We start from the raw sequence: 16,782 nt of genomic DNA, 5'->3' as shown, positions 1-16,782 counted from the left end.
GTTACAAAGAGATGCTACCTTTATAACACAAAATGTCATCTGGTATGACATCTTGCCATGGCATTTACTAATGAGAGAAGGAAATTAAATGATCGCACATAGTATGATTTGAGATAAAAGGTCAGTTGTGTATAATTACGCAAACCAAAGCTGCTCATCAGAAACTGCCCTCTGAAAAAACAATACCCACTTGGTGGGTTATATATTAGATTTGTTTAGACTTCCAAATTCCCCAGACTAGCCCATGTGTCTGTCATTATACTGTATATAGGGAACTCTTGCCTCCCTGGAAGATCTTCTTCCAACAACTATGGAACCCTGCCTCTAGGTGGCCATCAACAAGGCTTTCTTTGGAGAGAGCACATTATTTCCCCACCACCAATGGGGAACCACAGCACACCTGGATAGTCACCTACTGAGACCCATTATTCTTCCTACTTACCTTCCTAGAAAGAATTGTTAAATCTCAGGGTGTCTGGGTGCTCAGTTGGTTGGTCATCCAACTTTTGATTTTAGTTCAGGTCATGATCTCAGGGTCATGAAATTAAACCCTGAATCAGGTTCCACACTCAGTGCAGAGTCTGCTTATCCCCCCTCCCTCCGCTCCTCCCCCCAACTCATGCCCCCCCCCAAAATAAATAAATAAAATCTTAAAAAAATATATTAAATTTCACCACCACTCCAAACCACAGGAACGTTGTTCAGGTTAGAACTGTATACACAGTGATGGCAGATATGGGGGTTGTCCCGTGCTGGGAAACATGGTGGCCACAGAGACTCATCTGACAGACTCAATGTATCTTCACAATTCTATCACTGCCTTCAGAAGATGATGTGCCCAAACCAGAAACATCAGGAAGAAACTGCCTTCATTTTCCCTCTTGGAATATTTCTTTTATAAAATAGAAAATGACTGTGAAACAAAGAATTCTATAGAGCGGGGCTTGGCAAATTTTTTTCTCTAACGGGTCAGATAGTATATATTTGAGGTTTTGCAGGCCAAACGGTCTCTGTTACAACTATCCAAGTCTGCAATTTGTAGTGAGAAAGCACACAGATGCCCAGTGATCTAATGCAGACGGCTGTGTCCCAGCAAAACTTTATCTACAAAAACAGGCGGCAGTCGTTTGCAGACCCTATCTAGGGAGCAATCAAGTGTTGTGTTTTCAAGTCTCTAACTTAATAAAGCTCTTAGATCAACAGGAAAAAATTTTCACAGTGTTAAGCTTGGTCTGTCTACCTGAAGGCGATCTCCACTCTGACAAGCAAAGTACTGCCTGAGTCTGTGGCCCATACATGTGGGTGGACAGAGAAGGGATTATGTACTTCTCCCAGTGGCAAATAAGGAACACAAGTGCAGTTTACATCATTCTCTAAAGTGAAAATGAGGGTGGGGGGTAAGCTTTCAGCAGCAGAGTTTTGGGTTTCCCTACCATCCCGTGTCAAAGGCTGATTAAGGTGACTTGTTAATCATGAACTAGATTGGAATTTATATCAAAGCCACAAGGAAATCCTAAACAGAACAAAACTGGTTTTATCAAAGATCTACAGAGTTATTGATTCGCCGTAACAATACACAACTTCATAAACCGAACAGATGTTTCTCTATATTTCCCACACCAAAGCGAAGAGAGATGCCATGCGCTCCCAGAAGAACGTGCAGGAAATCTTTAACTGACCTCACAGTGGACAGAGCTTTGTGATAGTAAGGGGACAGGTTTCATCAGGAAACCACTGCTATAGCTTTCTTGGTTTTTTGTTTGTTTGTTTGTTTGTTTGTTTTACTGTGTGAGGAGAAGTAATCAACCCTCAAACAACATACACTTAACCTCTTCTCTCTTCTGGAGATATGGCTGGATTCCAGGAGCTGGGGCCGGAGCCTGGAGACCGGCCTGCAAGCCGTATGCGGAAGAGCAAGTAAGCAAGTATGAAAGGTAACACCCTTCCGTTAGATGTCGCCACGTCTCACCATCTCAACTGGATACCTGGGTTCTTCGGACGCATTTCCACCTTCGTCTTAGGGCCTTACAACAATGCGCTACCACTGTAATGTGGAAGAGACGCTGCTCTGGGTCAACTGTATTTTAGGAAAGGCATCCGTCCCCATTTCCTTTTCTTTCTTTCTTTCTTTTTTTTTTTTCAAAGATTGTATTTGTTTATTTGAGAGAGAGATTAAGCGAGAAAGAGAACACAAGCAGGAGCAGGGGCAGAGGGAGAAGGAGAAGCAGGCTCCTTACTGAGTAGAGAGCTCGATGCAGGGCTTGATCCCAGGACCCCGGGATCATGACCTGAGCTGAAGTCAGATGCTTAACCCACCGAGCCACCCAGGTGCTCCATCCCCACTTCCTTTCCTGTTAGGATTCTACCTCCAGAGAGGGCTTTTATAAGAAAGTTAGACAAAAGCCCTGGTATTGAAAGGGCTTTCCCAGTGAGTACTGGAGAAGGATCACAGGAGGAGCTGCCTGAAGAGCCTGGGTCAGGTTCAAAGGTATCCAAGAAGGTGACAGGAGATGGAAGGATGGCTGCTTTTAGGAGTACCCAGGAACGTGTTGATCTGCCGTTCCAAAAACCTTACTGCCCGTCCTTCAAGTGGAGACTCTCTTCCTACCTACACGCCCCCTGCAGTGTGCAGGGAGGACGGACGGGGCAAGGTTCTGTCTATACCTGTGCCTCGCCAGCTCACTGCCCAGCAGGGGATAGGCTCACCATGGCAGGGGATTGATGCTGTGGCCATTGTGCTGCCCTGGGAAATGCCCCAGGGTGCTGAAAGCCCCAGAGAAGGCTCTGGAACCCCTAGGATGATGGTTAGTAAACACCTCCCCACCCTCATATACACAAAAAATTGGAAAAAAAAAAACTTGAGAAAACAGTGATAGACATGACTGTATGAAAATTTAAACCTGTTGTATGTTTCAAAGGGATATAAAGACAATATTATATAGTACTATTTATAATACATGACAAAGGATTAATATTTAATTTATGAAAAGCTCTTATAAATCCGTACCAAAGAATATTTCTGTAGAAAAATAAGCAAAGTTAGGGGCACCTGGGTGCTCAGTTGTTAAGCCTTTGCCTTCCTTCCAGGTCATGATCCCAGAGCCCTGGGATGGAGCCCCACATCAGGCTCCCTGCTGGGCGGGAAGCTTGCTTCTCCATCTCCCACTCCCCCTGCTTGTGTTCCTTCTCTCACTGTATCTCTCCCTGTCAAATAAAAAAATAAAATCTTAAAAAAGAAAGAAAGAAAGAAAACTAAGCAAAGTTATCAATAATCAATTCCCAAAACAAAAATAATAAAGGTCAAACTCAACAACGAAAAAAAAAACAACCTGATTAAAAACTGGACAAAGGATCTGAATAGACATTTCTCTAAAGATGACATACAAATAGCCAAAAAGCACATGAAAAGACAGTATCACTAATCACTAGGGAAATGCAAATCAAAACCACAATGAGTTATTATCTCACATCCAGTTAGGAAGGCTACTATCAAAGAAACAGAAAACAAGTACTGGTGAGGATATGGGGAAACTGGAACCTTTGTGCCCATGGGAATGAAAAATCATGTTGCTCCTTAGAAAACACTATGGAGGTTCCTTTAAAAATTAAAAATGGGGTGCCTGACTGGCTCAGTTGGAGGGGCATGAGACTCTTGATCTCAGGGTCATTGAGTGTGAATCCCACATCGGGGGTAGAGATGACTTAAATAAGTAAATTTTTAAAAAATTAAAAAGAGAACTACTCTATAGTCCACAATTCCACTTCTGGGTTTACATCCAAAAGAACTGAAAGCAGGATCTCAAGGAGATATTTGTACACCTGTGTCCATAGAAGCATTGTTTCAAAAGCCAAGAAGGGTGAGCAACCCAAGTGTCCACTGACAAACGAGTGAGCAAGACGTGGTATGTACACACAATGGAGTATCAGTCAGCTGCTTCTTTTTTTTTTTTAAGATTTTATTTATTTATTTGACAGAGAGAGGTCACAAGCAGGCAGAGAGGCAGACAGAGGGGGTGAGTGGGAAGCAGGCTCCCTGCTGAGCAGAGAGCCCGATGCGGGGCTCGATCCCAGGACCCTGAGATCATGACCTGAGCCGAAGGCAGAGGCTTAACCCACTGAGCCACCCAGGTACCCCTCAGTCAGCTTTTAAAAGGAAGGAAATTCTCACACATTTTACAATATGGATGAACCCTGAGGACATTAAATAAAATGATCAGTCACATACACAAAAACCGGATACTTTATGATTCTACTTATTTACCTAAGGTTTCTAAACTAGCCAAATTCATAGAAACAGAAGGGAGAATAGTGGTTGCCAGGGGAAAATGGAGAGCTCTTGTAAATGGGTGCAGAGTTTCAGTTTGGCCGGATGAAACCGATCTGGAGATATCACACAACAACGTGAATACTAGTGAACTGTACACATAAAATGGGCGAGCTGATAAATTTTATATATACTTAGCACAATTAAAAAGTTTTGGAAAAAAGGTCAATGATCTATTTAAAATGTTCAACCTTGCTATAAACAGAAATGCAAATAAAAAATAAGATACCATATTTGTGTCTATTAAATTAGAATGGTTTTTTGATGATAATATCCACATTGGCAAAGATCATAAGAAACAGAACTGATTGCAGCTGGTAGGAATGAGAGATATTTCAATATTCCAGAAAGACAATTTGGCCATATGTTTCAAAAGAATTTCTAAATTGCTCATGTTCTTTGACTCAATTATTCCACAACTGGGAACTCAACCTAAAAAAATTAATCTGACATGTGCAAAAACAGTTCTGTATGTAAGAATGTTTCCAATGCAGGGTTGTTAAAAAAAAAATAGATCAAATAAAATGGAAACCTAAATGTCCATTAGTAAATTAGAAAAAGTGAATGATAGTAGAGCTGAGTAACAGAACAGCTTGTACCACTAGAAATTACATTATAGAAGATTATTAAATGATAGGGCCTTTTGAAGAAGTATGGTCAAGTGATTTTTCTAAGTATGTATCTTTGTTGTTGTTGTTGTTTTAAGATTTTATTTGTTTGTCAGAGAGCTCCAGAGTACAAGCAAGCAGGGGAAGCAGTAGGCAGAAGGAGAAGCAGACTCCCTGCTGAGCAGGGAGCCGGATGCGGAACTCCATACCAGGACCCTGGGATCACAACCTCAGCTGAAGGCAATGCTTAACCAACTGAGCCACCCACGTGTCCCAGTACGTTTCTATTTCTTTACTTATCTGAGAACGGGAGCCTACACAGGACAAATTAACAGTGGTAATTTCTTTTTTTTTTTTTTTTAATTTATTTGACAGAGAGAGAGAGACAGCTAGAGAGGGAAACAAGTAGGGGGAGTGGGAGAGGCAGAAGTGGGCTCCCCGCTGAGCAGGGAGCCTGATGAGGGGCTCTGTCCCAGGATCCTGGGATCATGACCTGAGCCGAAGGCAAGACGCTTAATGACGGAGCCACCCAGGAGCTCCAACGGTGGTCATTTCTGAATGGCTGGAATTCTAATCATGTTTTTCTGTATTTTTCCAGAAGTTTACAATGCATTTGTTACTTTCAAAGTCTGAAAAAGCTATATCACTTTTTTAAAAAGTAAAACTTTATGTGCTCAGTTACCTTTATATTCCCATTTCCAAGAAAACAAACAACTACATTAATTTCACTGTGTTTTACTTCCTGCTATGATGTTCAGCAACTTTTCTATATAAATGAAAACCTACTGACTTCTTACTTTCATCTCATAAAGATATGCCTCCTTGGGGTGGTTCTAGAGTCAAAGTTGAACTCCGTACCAGTTTTTCTCGTACTTGTTCTCAGTACCACCTATGTCCTTCATGCTGCATTGGGCAGGTCTGGGAGAGGGGCTGTGGGCCCCCAAAGCTCCTCGAGGGGAAAGCTGTCAGCCAAGGTCCTAAGGGAGAGGCAGCTCTACAGGTATCATGGCAGGGGAGGGGGAATTCCTAGACACAGGTGAGGCATCAGTGATAAGCATCGGACTCCAGTGAGGCCAGTCCACAGGTTAGTGAGGCGCCCGAGGCACAGCCTGGCACCAAAAGAAGGGCTGGGCACCCACTCCCTCCCATATTTGGTCCAGGAAGCACTGGAAGACTTGGCAGTTCCCTGAGACCTGAAGCTGGGAAATGACAAAAGAGAAAGGGAGGAGTAATGATGTCACAGCAGGAGTTCTGAGGGACCAGAGCTTGCACTTAAACAGAAGCCATGAGGAAGATAAAAGTTCTTGTGAGATATTAAAGAAACTGGCCACCAGAAAAGCTGAAGTATGGTGCTGGCTTCAGCTGCTGACATCCACAGAGATGCCTGGCGCCAGCGCCTTTAGTGCCCAGTGGCTCAAGGTTTCACGCCTCCTGGGTTCCCATGTACCCCTTTACTCAAGGTAGCTTGAGGTAGATCCCAACGTGGACAATCAAAAGAGTGCTTCCAAAATGAAAAGGAAAGACAAGCATATCCTCCTTGAGAGAACACAGCTGCTCTACTGTGGTCCAGTTTCCATTTTGGTACAGTTTATGCAGAACCCCCCTATAAAGCCGCCAAGCTCTTCTCAGTCTGAACTTAGAACTTAAGAAAGACAAACTGAGGGGCACCTGATGGCTCAGTCGGTTAAGCATCCAACTCTTGGTCTCAGCTCAGGTCTTGAACTCAAGGTCATGAGTTCAAGCCGCATACTGGGCCCCAGGCTGGGTATGGAGGCTACTGGTAGGTATTAAGGAAGGCACGTATTGCATGGAGCACTAGGTATGGTAAACAAACAATGAAAAAAGAAAATAATAAATAAATAAACAATTTTTTTAAAAAAATACCAAAATGAAAAAACAAGCAGAAATCTGAGGTTCAGTTAAAGTTGGATGCATACGGGGCGCCTGGGTGGCTCAGTGGGTTAAAGCCTCTGCCTTCGGCTCAGGTCATGATCTCAGGGTCCTGGGATCGAGTCCTGCATCGGGCTCTCTGCTCAGCGGAGAGCCTGATTCCTCCTCTCTCTCTGCCTGCCTCTCTGTCTACTTGTGATCTCTCTGTCAAGTAAATAAATTAATTAAATCTTAAAAAAGTAAAAAAAATAAATAAAGTTGGATGCATAAATAAAATTGCCATTTAAGTTTTCTGCCATTTATCACAAAAGATAAAAATTAAAGAGGATAAGACATTGCTTCTTAAGGTTTATTAGCAGTCTAAAAATACTGATTCATCATATGAAAAACAATGAAACCACTAAGTTGTTATTCTCAACAACATAAGGGTTCCATTAATGGTTGTGAAGATGATGTTGGCCAAACTGGGGGTTTAGAATTCAGGAACAAGAAACAACACATCGAATTTTAGCCTCACAACTATTTTGGTGTTATTTAGGAAAAGTACTACCTTAGACTTAGCCACTCTGGACACATAGACATGCATGTGGTGGGCCTGACCTCTACTTCCCATCATATACGAACTCAGGACAGCCACCTGAGGGACAGCTGGGGGGTGGGGGAAGCACAGAGAACATGACCAGAAGAAACAGAATTGAAGAAAAGAAGCCATTGAAAGCAGATGTAGGAGAGAAGCTGGCACTAGAGCAGCCACACAGGTAATACTAGACTTCCTAACTTGTAACATCCTCTCTCCCCAAAACAAACCTACCCTCCCAGATCAAACCCAAGAATATTTTTCACATTTTCCAAATGGTCTCCTCCTTTTTCTATGCTATTAAGGTTCTTCTACATAATAATATGTCTGGGCTACTCCTTTTCCTCTTCTAGAAAAGCAGATAAATTTGAAATGGGGGGGTCAGTAATTTAAATATTAGTGTGAATTCATCCAATCAGATGGCATTCCTGTTAACCAAAAGCTGTCTACAGCTATTCACTCCCCTCTCCCACCCCATCACCACGCAATTTGGATTAGGATGAAAAAGAGGGGAAACCATTGGTACTTGGGGGTGTAGAGTTCTTTGGAGGTTGATGCATCCCCCAGTGCCATGTCACAGAATCATGAAAGACATGAGAACACAGCCCCTTGAAGAACAGCAGAAAATGCTCTGCTCTTCTTTCCTGCCAACGGTTGGGAAGACATTTTTTTCTCTAGCCCTTCACCTAGTAAGGGGGCTTTGCAGAACTACTACCATAATTTCCCATCAAAACACTACCTGAACAATAGTATCAAAAGGATAAAATACCAAGGATTAAATTAACAAAATAAATACAAAGTGTATATTCTTAAAATTACCAAAGGACACTGAAAGAAATTAGAGAAGATCTATATTAGAGAAGATCTAAATAATTGGAAAAAACATCCTGTGTTCATGGACTGGAAGACAACATTGTTAGGACAACAACTCTGCTCAAACTGATCTATAGATTTAATGCAGTCTTTATCAGAATCTCAGCTGACTTCTCTGTACAAACTGACAAGCTGATTCTAAAATTCCTCTTTAATTGCAAGGGACCCAGATTAGTCAAAACAACCCTGAAAAAGAAGAACATAGTAGAAAGATTCCCACTTCCTGATTTCAAAACTTACTATAAAGCAATAGTACTTAAGACAGTGTGCAAGTGTCACAAGGATAAACAAACAGATTAACAGCAAAGAATTAACAGTCCGGAAGTAAATCCATACATACCTTCATGGTCAACTCATTTTCAACAGGGTGCCAAAACAATTCAATGGGGGAAAAGGTCTTTACAACAAATGGTTCTGAGATCAGAGATGGCAAAAGATTAAAGCTAGAGGTTTACCTACTTTAAACCATTTATAGAAATTAATTTGAAATGGGGTGACTGGGAGGCTCAGATGGTTAAGCATCTGCCTTCAGCTCAGGTCATGAGCCCAAGATCCCGGGATAGAGTCCCGCATCCGGTTCCCTGCTCAGCAGGGAGTCTGCTTTTCTCTCTCCCCCTGCTTCTGCTCCCTCTCTCCCACTCAAATGGATAAATAAAATCTTTTAAAAAAGGAAAAAAGAAATTAACTTGGAATGTATCAAAGACCTAAATATAAGAGCAAAAACTGCAAAACTCAGAAAAAAACACAGAGGTAAATCTTCATGACCAGGGATTTAGCAAAGGATTCTTAGATATACCAAAAGCATGAGCAACAAAAGAAAAAACAGACAAATTAGACTTCATGAAAATTAAAACTTTCTGTGCTTCAAAGGACACCATCTAGAAAGTGAAAAGACAATGAACGGAATGGGAGAAAATAATTTGCAAATCACGTATCTGATAAGGGAAAGGTAGCTAGAATACACAAAGAGCTCATCCAACTCAATAATAACAAACAAAACTTAAGGTGACATGGTGACTACAGTTGATAATACTGCATTTGTACAATTTGTACAGTTGATAATACTGCTGTACAATTGAAATTTTCTAAAGGAGTAAAATATTCTCTCCAAAAAGAGAAAAAAAAAAAGGAAAGAAAAGGGGAAAAAAGTAAGGTGATGGATGAATCAAAAAGGTATTATCAAATCTTCACATTAACATTTTAAATATCTTACAATTTTATTTGTTAATTATGCCTCAATAAAGCTGGGAAAATAATAATAAAATAAATATATGTTTTATTATGTACATAAATATAATAATAAAATGATCTTTGATAACTAATAAAGATAACAGATAACTGGTAACTCATTTCAAAAACAGGCGAAGGATCCTCAATAGACATTCCTCCAGGGAAAATAGAGAAGTGGCCAATAGGCACATGAAAATATGTTCAATATCATTAGTCATCAGAAGAAAGCAAATCAAAACCACAGTAAGACACCACTTCACTTCACTCCCATTAGGCTGGCTAGAATCATAAAGTCCGATAGTAACAAATTCGAGCAAGGATACAGAGAAATCGGAACCTTCATACACTGCTGGTGGATTTGAAAAGGTGCGGCCACCTCATAGAACACTCCAGCAGTTTCTCAAACCATTAAACACAGACTTGCCATTTGACCCAGCAATTCTCCTAAGTATATACCCAAAAGAAAATATCCACAGAGAAACTAGTATATAAATATTGGCATTGTTCGTAATAGCCAAAAGGTGGAAATAACCCAAATGTCCATCAATGGACGAATGGATAAACAGACTGTGGTACGTCCATACAATGGAATGTTATTTGACAATAAAAAGGAATGAAGTAGTAATACCCACTACAACTTGGATGGACCTTGAAAACATTATGTTAGAAATGATCCACAAAAGTCCACATATTACACAAGTCCATTCACAGGAAAGTCCAGAATCAGGAACTCTTATAAAAAGAGAAAATAGATTACTGGTCGCTTAGGGTTACTGGGTTGGGTGGGTAGAGAGCAGAGGGGTGGAGTTCAGGTAATTCAGGGAAGTTATAGCTAAAGGGCAGTGAAATCAGCTAATAAAAATTTTCTAAAATTGACTATGGCTGGGACGGACTCCTGCATGGCTCAGTGGGTTGTCTGCCTTCTGCTTAGGTCATGATCCCAGGGTCCTGGGCTCGAGTCCCACATAGGGCCCCTTTGGTCAGCAGGGAGCCTGCTTCTCCCTCTGCCTGCTGCTTTCCCAGCTTGTTCTCTCTTTCTCTTTCTCTCTCTCCCTCTCTGATAAAAACAAAACAAAACTGATGAGGGAGCAGGAGGCTGGCTGAGGACAAAGCAAGAGCTGGCGCCTTGCACCCCCCCCTCCATCCGCTCCCCTCCATAGGTGTAGCATTCCTCAGGCACCCCTGACTGCCATAAAATGATAAATAGTTAACTTGCTAAGATCACAATCCTACAAGACAGGAGTCTCCCTTGGTTTGCAAATATCCTTGAGATTTACAAACAAAGAAGTTACCTTATCAATAGCCCAAATTCCAAAGACACAGAACTCAGTTTCTCAAGCCTAATGTCACCCTCCCCTCCATAAAAACCGAAGGAGGCGGAGGTAGAAGGAAAAGCAAATAAAGTTAAATTTCTTCTAAACCTAAATCTCATTAACAAGGATGTTTGATGGCAGGAATGTAACATTCCACCAGGAGACTCTCAATTGTCTTTACTTAATAGTAACTAAGCCTTCAATATCCTGATAGTATTCTTTGCCCCAATAACCCTTTGTCCTCACCTACCCAACTCCTGCGTATATAACCAACCACCCCTCACAACCCGGGGCAGCAGCAGCTCTTCCTGCCCACGGGTCCTGTCCCCGTGCTTTAATAAACCACCATTTTGCACCAATGACGTCTTAAGAATTCTTTCTTTAGTCGTCGGCTCCGAACCTCCTCACCCCACCGAACCTGACTTAGGTTCTGGGACTTCATCAAAACAAAACAAAAAAACCTTCTAAAATATTTTTAAGTTAAAAAAAAATAAAATTGACAGTTGTAATGGTTGTATACAACTGCAAATATACTAGAACCAGTGAAGAGTATACTTAATTGGCCAAGTTGTATGCAGATAGTTCAGTAAAGCTGTTTGTTTGGCTTTTTAAAGCATTACCTGAAACTCGGAGCTTGACCCATTTTATTCATACCCCCAGGGTCCCTCATCCTGCAAATCACAATGCCTGCCAAGCTGAAAGCCCTCCAGGCATCATCCTGGGTTCTCTCATCCCTACTTGGCTGTGACCCAGCCTTGCTCTGCACTCCCTCTTGCAACCCTTCCTCCCACTAGTCTCGGGAGCTCTACTCCTGGAGCCAGCAAGTATCCCACATCCACACTTCTCTCAACAGATCTACCATGGCTGCACCCTGGCTTCTCCACTCTTCCCTTCTCTTGTGAGCCTTACAAGTCAAAGCTGCTTAGGTCCTCAGAACTCCCATTTCTAAGGACCAGTAGAAAACCAAATTCCCCCAGTCGCTACAGTCTCCAGACAATAACCTACTGACAAGTACCTAGAACCTAAGAATTTGTGACCAGCTCCCTCTTGCTCACTTCCTGGAATGACTTCCTTCTCTCTGGTTTCCTGCTTCTCCTTTCTACATTTTTAGGAACCTCCTCTCTGTTCTTTCCCACTTTTTCCTGTTCACTCTTGGGTAATGACCCAACATCTCCTGGCCTTGCCTTAGGCTATTCGTTCCTGTGACCTAAGCTCTTGCCAACAATGCTCACCCTGTGACCAGATCACAACCCAGGAATTGCTCTTTAAAATGGAAAACTAGAACTCTCCTCTGATTACCACAGCCCACCCTTCCTTTTCTCACTTCCTCTTTCTCACCCAATTTGCTCTACTGCTTGAATGAAAAACCACCAGAACTTTCATCCTACCCTTCCTATTGTCCCTCTGGACTTCATTTCCTTGAACCTTTCGAACACTCTCCCCCCAGAACCCCTCATTTCCTGTTCCACTGACACACTTCTGTCAAACTCCAAACATGGATCAACGTCATTCCTGTCACCTCTATTTCTTCTCACCCCACCCACCACTGAAGAAAAATCCTCTCATTTCTGTGACTGGTTCCATCACCAAGTATGAGTTCCAGCTTTGGCAGAATCCTCCAAGGTTCAAGAATCTTCCAGTCATGCCATCATCTTCAGACCTTCACCTCTCACCTCCTGCCACCCATCAACTCCTGGTCTGCTACCCCTCTGTCATCCGATAACTCTTACTTCCTACTTCATCAAAACAGTAAGACCACCAGATTTACACTCTTCATCTTGGTTCTCTGTCCCCTTGAACTCTACCTACATATTCACTCACTTCCCTCAGTTTCACAGAAAAGGATCACACTCTCCCGTCTTCATGATCTTAGTTCTTCTACTTCCTTCGAGACATTGGTTCAACTGTCCCTCACCCTTACTAACTCTGACTGCTTCCTTCCCCAACAAACAAGCTCAGCTTCCTCTCATCCCAGTGTAGATGGGCAATCCTGGTTAATCCATTCAACCTATTAAGGACCAGGCCCTGCCACAGACATCAGAGATGGGGCACCAAACTAGATACTAGGTCCCCAGTTTCACTGACATCATAGTGGGAAGAGACAGGAAACAAATAAAGCAAATAAATGGACAAGGTAATAAGCAAGCATAATGAAAAAAACAACAGGATGATGTAATCGAGAGTGACTACAGGTACTTGGTGGGGACTACTTCACATTCGGGTGATCAAGGAAGGCATCTCTGAGCAAGTGACACTTGAACTGGAACCTGAAAAGCAAGAGAGAGCCAGGGAAAAGGCAGTCTTGGGGAAGTGCACTCCATAGTGAGGCTCACGATGGGGGAATGGGTCTTTTTCTCCCTTCTTCTGCACTGACACCCCCAGGGCTGGCCTTAGGTACACAGTGGATAGTATGTTCCTGGCAAGGGAACGAGTAGTTCTCTGGTGAGACACCGCACATGGCTTCTCAGCAGAAGCCACAGACTCACTGTCCCCTCCCACTTCCCCTTCAATTGTCCTAATTGAATTAGGACAATTCTCCCAAAAGGGCCACTGGCAGCCCTCTTCTCTTCCACTCCGCATTCATTCTGTTTTGGCTACCGCTCTCATATTACATGCAAAGAAGTCCAGAGTCAGAACTGTCTTTGAGGACAGCCTGGTCACCTCCTAAGCAACGTTTCCATGAGACCTCCTGTCAGCAGCTCTCACTTACTGTGTCCAATCCAGGCCAGCTGTAACGTGACACCTTTTCCCTGTGCACGTCTGTGGCCTTGCCAATTCCCCCACCTCATGTATTGCCCATTTTAATAATTAATCGTGTCAATATCCACACAGTGCCTCAGATGGAAATCCCAGAAACTGTCTTTGATTCCTTCCTTGCCCTTACTTTCCAAATCCAATTGGTCAGGAAGCCCCACTAAGCCTCTCTCTAAATGTCTTCTGAGTCCACTCCCTTCTGTGGGCCTCCACTGGCACTGGACTAGTTCAGGATCCTGTCATTTCTCTCCTGAACTCGAGCTGGAATAACATAGATTCCCAGGGCCCAACACACTTAGTAGACTTTTGAATAAACAAAAGAGAAGGAACAGGCATAAACGAACAAATTGACTGAGTGAACCAATGAGTGAGAAAATCACTGAATAAATAAAAGAATAAAGGCATATTATGTACAAAGAAAACTAAGAAATATATAGTTTAATGAGGGAGATACGACCAAGCAAGTACAGGGCATTAGGAGATGAACAGTATTGGGGGCGGTGGGGCAGGGTGAGGCGGGGCTAGGTGGGGTGAGGCAGGGTGAGGTCTAACCCTCCTTATGTGTCTTCCAGTCCTCAAGTCCTAAACCAGGCACTTCACACACAGTTCACACGAGACTCACCCAGCAACTATATGATATACTGTGCTTCTGATGGGGAAAATGACATTCAAAGGAGTTAAATAACCATTTAAGGTCACCCAACTCATATATGGCAGGGTTCAGATTCAAACCTAGGTCTGCAGGCCCCAAATCCCATCATGGGTAATGGTCACAGGTTTACAGAATAGGCTGGACCTCTAAAGATGATCATAATAATAGCCAACACACAGAGTGCTTCTGACAGAGTCACCATTCTACGAACTTTGCATAGATCCTCAAAGAAATCCTATGAGGGGCACCTGGGCAGCTCAGTCAATTAAGCATCTGTCTTCAGCTCTAATCATGATTTGGGAGTCCCGAGATCGAGCGCTGGGTCACCTGGGGCTCCCTGCTCATCGGGGAGCTTGCTTCTCCCTCTCCTTCTGCCCCTCCCCTGGCTCCCACGTGTTCTCTCTCTCTCTAATAAATAAATTAAATTTTCAAAAAAAAAAAAAATCCTATGAGGTAAGCAAGAATGTGATTCCCCACTTTACAATCAAGAAATTCACAAGTAATTTGGCAAGGGTCATAAAGCTACGAAGTGACAGAATTGGGATCTGAGCCCAGACAGTGTGGCTCCAGCATCTGTGTGGGTCATCCCTTCAACCTTCTGTCCCACCGCCTTCATGCTGGAGGTTAAGATGGCAGAGGGTGACTCCAAGAGGAGGGAACGTGTGATTACAGGCCCCAAGGCCCAAAGGTGGGAACAGGAAGTGGTTCCTGTTGGGACCGAGGGGGTGGTAGACAGTAAGGCCCCAGAGGAAAGATGTGGCTGGGACCGAGGGGGTGGTAGACAGTAAGCCCCCAGAGGAAAGATGGGGTCAGACACGCAGCTTCCTGTTAGCTGGTCCAGGGCCACCAGCTGCCTTGTTTGACATGTAAAGTCCCTCCGTCTTTCACAAGGCAGTGAACAGTTAGAGGCATATGTTCATTCTGTTTTCTTAACTAGCGTATTTAGTTCTCCTAAATCTGAAGGTGGAAGAGCTAAAAGGTACAGAAATAGCTAATGTGTTCAATGTCTTACCATGAACTTGCTGGTACAACCTGCCGTACTGTCCATGGAGTTGAGTGTCAGCACCCCAACCTACTGGCACTTAACTTCAATGCAGTATTAGTTTGAAAAGATTACATATATTCTTAAAATCTCTCTTTTTTTTTTTTTTTTTTGAGAGAGAGAGAGAGCGAGCGAGCATGTGTGGGAAGGGGCAGAGACAGAGGGAGAGAGAGAATCTTAAGCAGGCTCCATGTTCAGCACAAATGAGACACGGGGCTCAGTGTCACGACCCTGAGATCCTGATCTGAGCCAAAACGAAGAGTCGGACGTTGAACTGATTGAGCCACTCAAAAATCTCAAATTTTTTTTCACAGTACATCAAATGTGAGCCAATAAATTGCCATCTTTATGCCTCCGTACTGTGAAGTTACACACAAATCAGTGAGATCTAAATTTTTCTTAGGAAAACTTTTGTAGAAACTAATTAAAAGGGAGATCCCCAAACAAACCTTTCGCTCTAACATGGCTTCAGAAAGAAAAGGAGGGCAGGACTGGCAAGCCATCTAAAGAAACCCTTAGGTCATTCTGGTTCAGATTCTTATTCTCATCAATCATTGGGAAAGATCATCTGGGGGAATCTGTAAGTGCTACTCTAGTTCCTTTCTTCATGGGAATCTAGAAGGTTAAACAGTAATCACTTCAGTCTCAAGGCCTCCCAAATTGTAGGAGACCAACACAGTCATTCCTCATGGTCAAGGGGAGGGACCTCAGGACTAAGTGAAAGATCCCAAAGAAATGTTCTCTGACCTCTGAAAGTAAGTATTCAAAAGGGCTTGTTTGGCTCCATGGGAAAGGGGCAGGATCAGATCACCCAGTGCCCTCTGCCATGGGGGTGTCAAGCAGGGAGAAGATGGGAGATAAAGCAGAGGCAGAGTGACGTGAGCAATGCGTCAGACAGAAATAACCCCTGCCCTAAGCCTTGTCAGAGCCCCATGTTAAAAGATGGTAAATTACAAGAAAGCGAAGTGATTTGTTCAGCCCCTTAACATAAGCTGTGGCTGAACACAGAGAAGTAGAGGACAGCATAGTTACTAGGGTGCCCAGCGGTCAGCTGGCCTTGCTCACTCCCAGTATGTGGTTCATGTCCTGCTCCAGAAACCTGAGCCAGCTGTCACTGTTGGATCCGTGACCTCATGGGGCTCAGGTCCACCTAGAAAGGAGTCTTGGCCTGGGGAGTCTGGCTAGGAAAGGACTCAGGGGCAAGGCCTCACAAAACTGACCAAATTAAAGCTAGAGGGATTGTTTTTTAGTCAACGCTGATCTTGTGATCTTGTCAGCTATTTCAAGTCCAAAGATTAACAAAATACTAGAAGGGCAAACAGATGCAGGTGGTTGGGGAGTGGGAAAGAAAACCCAAACTGCCTTTGTTCTAGAAGCAGACTTGACAGACTCAAGTTCTCCGGGAATACATCTGGACTGAAGCAAAAGTCAAGATTTCAACAGGGCTAAATTGTTACCTTCACACATTTGAAAAGAGTAAGCTAGCTGGGAGAATCATCATGTCCATGAACTAGCTCTG

The 16,782-nt window shown here is 43.1% G+C and overlaps 1 protein-coding gene across 4 annotated transcripts in view; it reads right to left on the bottom strand.

Moving 5' to 3' along the window:
• SNX10 (sorting nexin 10) overlaps window positions 1-16,782 on the bottom strand; it is a 71,862-nt gene that overhangs the window by 32,889 nt on the left and 22,191 nt on the right. Inside the window, exon 3 of one of the 4 annotated variants that reach the window (XM_059171405.1) lies at window positions 3,050-3,204. The exons of the other annotated variants lie outside the window; for them this stretch is intronic. The gene's annotated coding sequence lies outside the window, so the exon portion shown is untranslated. The remainder of the gene's footprint in view (window positions 1-3,049; window positions 3,205-16,782) is intronic. 4 annotated transcript variants of the gene reach the window in all.

Source organism: Mustela lutreola, chromosome 4 (assembly GCF_030435805.1).
Source record: "Mustela lutreola isolate mMusLut2 chromosome 4, mMusLut2.pri, whole genome shotgun sequence".
In the NCBI taxonomy this organism is placed as follows: domain Eukaryota; kingdom Metazoa; phylum Chordata; class Mammalia; order Carnivora; family Mustelidae; genus Mustela; species Mustela lutreola.
The sequence above is the reverse complement of the archived record's forward strand: the minus strand, read 5'-3'. Positions and strand labels throughout refer to the sequence as shown.